Consider the following 7,932-nt stretch of genomic DNA (forward strand, 5'->3'; position numbering starts at 1 on the left):
TTAAAAATCATTTTGAAGACTCGAAAACATTTTTAAGAATGTTTGGAGTAATACTGATTTATTAAAATAAATCAGTCCCGATATGAAAGAAATATCTGAATATTAATATTTAAATAATATTCCCATAAGAATAATTGAGGTAGAAGTTGGAAAACTTATACTTGAATGAATAGCAAATAATCAAAGATATACTTATACGAAAGTGATATCTTTATTTGAATAATCAAAAATAAGTTTGATTATCGACACCTTATTCTTTAATACAATAAAGAATATTATTAAGTAATAAACGGAGTCATAATACCTCGAATGAATACTATAAATAATATTCATAAAATAAAGGAGTCATACATCCTCAAATGAATATCCAAGTAATATTCAATAATAATATAAACTGAGTCATAAGCCCTCGAATGAATATTCAAATAATATTCAAATAATAAAATAAACTGAGTCATAAGCCCTCGAATGAATATTCAAATAATAAAATAAACTGAGTCATAAGCCCTCGAATGAATATTCAAATAATATTCAAATAATGAAATAAACTGAGTCATAAGCCCTCGAATGAATACTCAAATTAATATTCAATTAAGTAAAATAAAGGTATCGAATAAACCTTATTCGATCCATTGTTTTAAAAACTATGTCCATATATATATAAATATATATATATATATAATATACTCGGGAACATCGACTCCCGGTTTAGAAATATGTTCACCTTTTATCCCCTATACTAAGGGTATACGCAACTACTTGCTTATTTCTAGCATAGGTATTATGCAACTATAAGCATTGAAATCAACAGATAGATAACCAGATTACGAACAGACATGCATATATACCATATCAGCATGCTCCAATATATCGCAAAATTTGCTAATAACAATCATGCACTATCACAAGATAATGCATATACATATATTTACATCACAACAATAGTATATCGGGTAGAAAACTTGCCTGAGCGACTGGGGGTTACGAATGGCTCAGGACGAGTCTGGTAACCAATAAGCAACAAGTAAGTTGGAATTAAACCAAAGTCACTTGTAAATCTATACTCTAACCAACTCAGACTCTAACGCTCGTTTTGCGCTTAATGATTTAATTAAGTCGCTCGAGTACCCTCGGCTCCACCATTTTTAATAATTTACCCATTACGAGTTTTAAGGCGATTCTTTCGCGAGTGTCTTATCAACTGCCTAACACACTCTACATAAATGTTTCATGCTCCAATTAGTCATTTAAGGGCCTTAACCAAGGTTTCAAAGTAAGGCGAGGGGTAAAGGTTCGTTCGCGAAACACCGTTACTTAAAACGGTCGTTTCTCCTAAACCGTACATCGGATTCAAGAAAACCACATATCAAAACGAAACTTGAAACATAACCTATCTAAGCATGGAAGTGGTTAGTTTATAGAAGTGGGTGTTCGGGTCCAACAGTTAATCATAAAACAGTTTATAGAAAATCGGGCATTACGACGGCTATAACCTAACGATTTCCAAAGTTTAAACTACACCAAATCATCACCAATTCAACAACAATCCAACATCCATCAACATCAAACTAAACCCATTCATCTAAGCACTATTATCATCCAAACAAACCAAACTTAAAACTAAGGGTTCAAGAGTTTATACCTTCCTTGGAGAGTGGGTAGTCACTAACAAGCCTCTAGGAACCTTGATCTATGCTTAATCAACCTTAAGCTTTCATGAAAATCAAGAAAATCAAAGTAAGTTACTATTCACTACTATTCATCATCATCTTTGATGAGTGGATTAGCTATGCAAACCATGGAATCTTGATCTTAAACTCATGGTATAACTAAGTTATGAAATATAGGATTCAAGGAAACAAACCTTGTAATTTTCCATGGCCTAGAACTTGAGTTTTGAAAATCTATTTCTTCATTTCTTGAAAAGGCCGAATGGAAGAAGAAAGAAATGGGGGATAGCTTTTGCTTGCTTGTCTTGCCTTGATATTTGTGCAAAGAATGCATGGTTGTGGTTAATTATTGGCTAAATATCTTGTTTTCACTTGCTTATGTCATTGCTTGCATCACTACTTTGCCACATGTCTCATTCTTGTGGTGTGATAATGTCACCTTGCTTCTAACCACATGTTTTAGCTTATATTATAAGCTTCCTTCTCATGTTAATTGCATGTGCTTGCCCCTTGGACGTTTATTTGTTTTACGGTTCGCTTAACTCTCTTTCTCGTTGATCGTTTGAGGGATCATACCCGGGATCTTATTACTTGGGTTCCCTTAACCTTTCTCAATACATTATATTCCTTTTATAATCCTCTCTTATAATCCTTGAATTTAAATCCCTTTAATCATGTTACCTTATACTCAATTCTTTTGGTATCTGGTGGATTTTCGAGAAAAATCAAAGTGTTCGGAATTGGATTCTGACGATCTTTACATACACTTATTTACTTTATGGAATACTAATACGATCTTAGAATATCCATAACAGAACCCCTACATAGTGTGACATGAAAAGTTTTCTCATTCAGCAAAAACACTATTCATAAGGGTTTCAAAAATTTCCAAAAATTGGGGTTATTACAACTGCTTAATTTAATTTGTAGCTTCTTGAATGAGTATGTGAAGAAGCATAAGATGGTCAACATGATTAGCTTTGTAGATCCGGGCACAATCGGTGCCATTGGATGTGGCAGTGCAGTGCAGAGGTCGCGTGAATTGTGTACAAGATTTAAAGATTCTAGGAAAGGGCAGCATTTTCTCCTGCCGTACAATGATGTGTAAGTATTTTTACTATCCCAAGCTATTAAGCTGTTAAGCCTTGCCAGTTTTTTATTAATTTTTTTCAAGAATTTAGCTTTTATTTTTAAGGAATGGGTTCAATTGTATAGTTAAACTCGATAATATTTGTTGTTGAAATTTATATTAATTGCATTGGTTCAGTATAAACGTAATCAAATGCCTTGACAATTTTGAAGTTAATATAAAAGTAATCAAATGGCTTACAATATTTAATTGATTTTGTTACTAGATGTTAGGTTTGTTTCTAAGACGGGGGAAATTGTATAGTTCAACCTCATAATATTTGAAGTTCAAATTTGATGATAATTGTATAGGTTCGGTTTTAAAGTTGATTTATTTACTGGAATTTAAATTTTATCAGTATGAGCCTTCAATTTTTGATGTTATACCTGATCATGTTTATTACAGTAAATTACACTCTACTAGTATCACATTTTGGATTATTTTTCACAAATAGTGAGTTTAAATAATTTTTAGGTTGATTTTAATTCAATAGAAATGTAATTTTTTTTATGATATTTAAGTTGTTTGAGTGACAAAAAAGCATCAAATTTAGGCTTTACTATTTAACAAGCACCTCTGTTTATTTTTCGTAGCAACCACTGGACCTTGACAGTTGTCAATCCAGACACAGAGGTAGTCTACTATATGGACCCTCTTAAACGCCGAATTGCAAATGGAGAATGGGTGGATGTTGTCGACAAGTAAGAGTTCACGTTATAAAATTGATTATTAAGTCTTGACTTATAAATCTTGTCCGACCATATTTTGTAGTGGTTATTTTGTGTTTTGATATATCTCGTTTTGGTTGCAGTGCCATTAAAATGTACAAGGAAGATTTGAAAAAGGTTCCGAAGAAGAAAGTATTGTGGGAGAACATGGCGGTATTTATTTATTTTTGTGATCATATATTAATTATGTTATTAAAGGAGACTGGATATTTTAAATAATTTTTTGTTTGATATTTTAGGGAGTTCCAGTGCAGACCGGGAACAAGGATTGTGGCCTGTTTGTGATGCGATACATGATGGAAATCATTCATGATAAGGAGCTGGACTTTGCTAATAAGGTGACAATTGACTATCTGTGGGCCTTTTCATCCACTTTGTATTTACTCTTATAAGGGCTGAACATGTTACTTATACAAAATTTTGGATGATATTTTAGTGGCTGCGTAGATCAAACCTGGTTTACACTGAGGATGATATCAACGAGATCAGGGTTGAGTTTGCAAAATATTTTATGAAACATTGTGCAAGCTAGGTCCTCGCCTTTCTTTTCTTTTGAACTTATCGTAAAATGGATGTTTTATGTATGTAGTTGGTGACAAGTAGACTCGTTTGAACTTATCGTATGTTGACAAGTAGACTCGTTTGAACTTATCGTAAAGTGGATGTTTTATGTATGTAGTTGGTGATAAGTAGACTTGCGATAATGTATTTTGTGTTCGGTGGATTGCTGGTAGTTTGGTAGGTAGATCTGGTTGTTTTGGATTGTTGAACGGATGGATTATGGTATGGTATGGATTATGGTATGGTAGTGAATTGGTTTTGTTTTGGCGGGGGCCTAGATTATGGTATGATTTTGTTTTGGATTATGGTATGGATTATGGTATTTTTATTTTGGCAGGGGACTATTTTTTATGGTTTTTTATGGAGCTGGTTTTAATTAAATATGAAATTGATATGCAAAATGCATATACCTAATATGATAATGGTTTTTTAAACTGTTGTCTATTACTTAGTAAACTGTTGTGTTACAAATGTTTCTTCAATGGTTCCCGAAAAGTAATCTGTTATCTCTTTTGCATTATAACACCACCCTAAAACTGTTGTCTAAAAGATACTTATATTACTACCTCTGAAAATAACTGTTGTTGTTCTGTTATATAAATAATAGATGGATAAAATAACTGTTGTTTGGAAAAGATATTTAAAATTGGAAAGAAAATTTAGAACTTTCTCTTGCCGTAAATAAACCGTTATTTATTACTAAGAAAACTGTCATGTTAAAAATGTTCCAACAATAGTTTTTCTAAAACAACCGTTGTGTCATCCAGATTATAACCAGTGTTAAACACTGTTGTTGAATCTCCCTTATTACAACTGTATTAACAACCGTTGTCCAACCTTCGATCACACGAGTGTTGGATAGACAACGGAAAAATTACCTTTCAGACAACGAAAAAAAATAGTTGTATGATTGCAAAAATGTTGTAGTGTTGTCTTTATATAATACACAGATTGCTTCTGTATATATATATATTATTCATGTTCCTTTTTTCAAAACAGAAAATTCGTGTGATGGACTTAAAAGAAGATAAAATAATATACACAATTCATCCTCATTAAAGCAAAATTATATTATTTATCGAGGTTAAAATCAAACTAAGTATAATTAGTTAAATTTTATCGGTATAATGAATTTCAGGTTAAAATAAAATAATAGTTATAATTTATTTGGCTAAAAAGATATATTTTTGAACTATTAGTTCATTGGATGGTATAATAATATCGGGTTTAAAACAAAATAATATATACTCTTCTTTCGTGCAAAAAATTTATAGAATTTATCCGATTAAAACTGAATTAAAATGAAAATATAATTCGATTTGTTAAAATAAAATAAAGTGTATTATTCATCTGAGTTAAAAGTAAAGTACACTATTGATCTCACTTTATAAAAATTAAAATCATGCTAAATATAATTAGTTGAATTTGGTCAGTATTATGATTCCCGGGATAAAATAAAATTATATTCAAATTAAATATAATTCGTATGACTATTAACCCGGGCTAAAACTTATGATTTACATTAAATAATAATTATTTTCAAAAACACAAATAGATATATCAACAATAATATATAATTTAATGAGTTACATTATTTCTTTCATTTAAAAAATCTCTAAATAAAAATATCAAATATATGTGTATATGTATGATTATTATCAAATCATATCATAAAAAGAATTTTAATAAATAAATTTCACATCTTAAAATTTTTAATTTAAAATTTTTATATTATTAGAAAAAATCTATACACATCCCTTCCCGTTGTAGAAAATCAAAGCAAGATTAAAATCCAGAAGCTTCATTCTAAGTAATACAATTATGTATGAAAAATTGTGTCTCTTACAAAAGTTTAGTTATATTTTATACTAACTTATAACCCGTGCGATGCACGGGCGGATTATAACATAATATTATTATTTATATAATATTTTTTGTGAAAAATAAAAAAATATAAAAGATAACTAAATAAAATATAATAATTATGTATTATTAAAATTAATGATATATATATATTATATTTATGACGGATTCAAATTTGGATATTTAAAATATTAAGATTTAAAATATTGTTCATATTGAATATAACGATTCTTATATATTTATTTTAAAATTTAATAATACCATAACATATCAATACTATAGTATTAAAATCGAAAGATATTAAAAATGTGACATGACTACTCATATTTTAATGCTTACACTATAAATTCTTTATTTTATATCTAAAATTTTAGTGTATAAAACCTAAATAAAAGTTTTCTTTTTACTTCAAAAATATGCATTTTACAGTTATCGGTATTTCTTATACATAAGTAATCCTATTTCAACATAAATAATCCTATTTTACGTTGGCCTAGTAAGACCGTAAGAGAATGCAAGTTTGTGTTTTTTTCAATTTCATGTATTTTTAATTTAATTTTTAAATATATTATTTGTGTTCATCTGATGTTATTAACTATTAAGAATTAATTGATTATGAGATAATATGGTCTCCGACTCGGAGAGGATTATATTTTGAATTAATTTTAGAAGAGTCAAATATACATTTTTTTTCTTATTTTTCTTATTCATAATATTTTTGAAAGTCGTGTTAACTATTTTTTAAGAAGGTATTAACCAAAAAATGAAAGAGATAAAAATGAAGTTGAGTGCAATTATATATTAAGTTGGATAATAATTTATTAGATACTTGATTTATTTTTTTAATAAAATTATTTTTGTTTAAGCTTTTTATTTTGGAAGGTGTTAGAAGCCAAAACGAATCATCATGTTTCACGTATAGTACATAAAACTAGAGCGGGCAATCAGGTCGTGTCGTGTAATTTCATGTCGTGTAATTTCGTGTTTCGTGTATGTAAACATGAAACCCATATCCGACCCGAAATGTTTTCGTGTACCCATTTGTGAAACCCATATCCGATTCGAATCGTGTCGTGTACTTTCCGTGTACTTTTTGTGTATAATAAATAAAAAATTAATAATATATATAATATAAAAAATATATTTTAATATATAATTTAATGTAATATGGAGAGTGTATATATAATTTATGTTTTTTTTTACATAGTATTCTATAAAAACTTGTAAATATTTATATTATATTTATATTATATACATAAATATATGCATGTGTTATATATATTAATTTATAAATATATTTATCTCGTATAATTTCGTGTCCTAAATTGAAACCCATATTCGACACTAAATCTATCATGTAATTTCGTGTTTGTGTACATTCGTGTACCAAAAATTAAAACCCATATCCTTATTTTTCGTGTCATTTCGTGTCGTGTACCAAATTGTGTGCTCTACATAAAACTTTGATACAGATGATGAACAGAAAAACCACTACTAGAAATATGGGATCAGACATCGGTTTAGAACCGATGTTAAAAAAAAATCTGAACAGCCGATATCTATTACAGTGCTATACATCGGTTTTAAGATTAAATGTGATGTCTTTGCAATAAATTTCAGCTTATATTACAGTATTTTTAGGTGAATATGAGTATATTATGAGGTATTTATCCATTAAAACATGAAGTCTACAAGCTCTAAAATCCATTTATTTAAATTCTTTCGAACAAACCGATGTGAAATGCTAGATCAGACATCGGTTAAATTAGTTTCCCGATGTGAAATATTTGATCAGACATCGGTTAAATTAGCTCCCCAATTTGAAATGATGGATAAGACATTGGTTTTCTTCACGAAACTGATGTTAAATCTTTTTATTTAACATCAGCCAATTTCTCTAACCGATGTTATTTGACTTAAAATACATTGAGTTTCTTTTCAGAACCGATGTCAAATGACTATTTCAAATTGTTTTTTTAGT

This window comes from Apium graveolens, chromosome 7 (assembly GCF_009905375.1).
Source record: "Apium graveolens cultivar Ventura chromosome 7, ASM990537v1, whole genome shotgun sequence".
Taxonomy (NCBI): Eukaryota; Viridiplantae; Streptophyta; class Magnoliopsida; order Apiales; family Apiaceae; genus Apium; species Apium graveolens.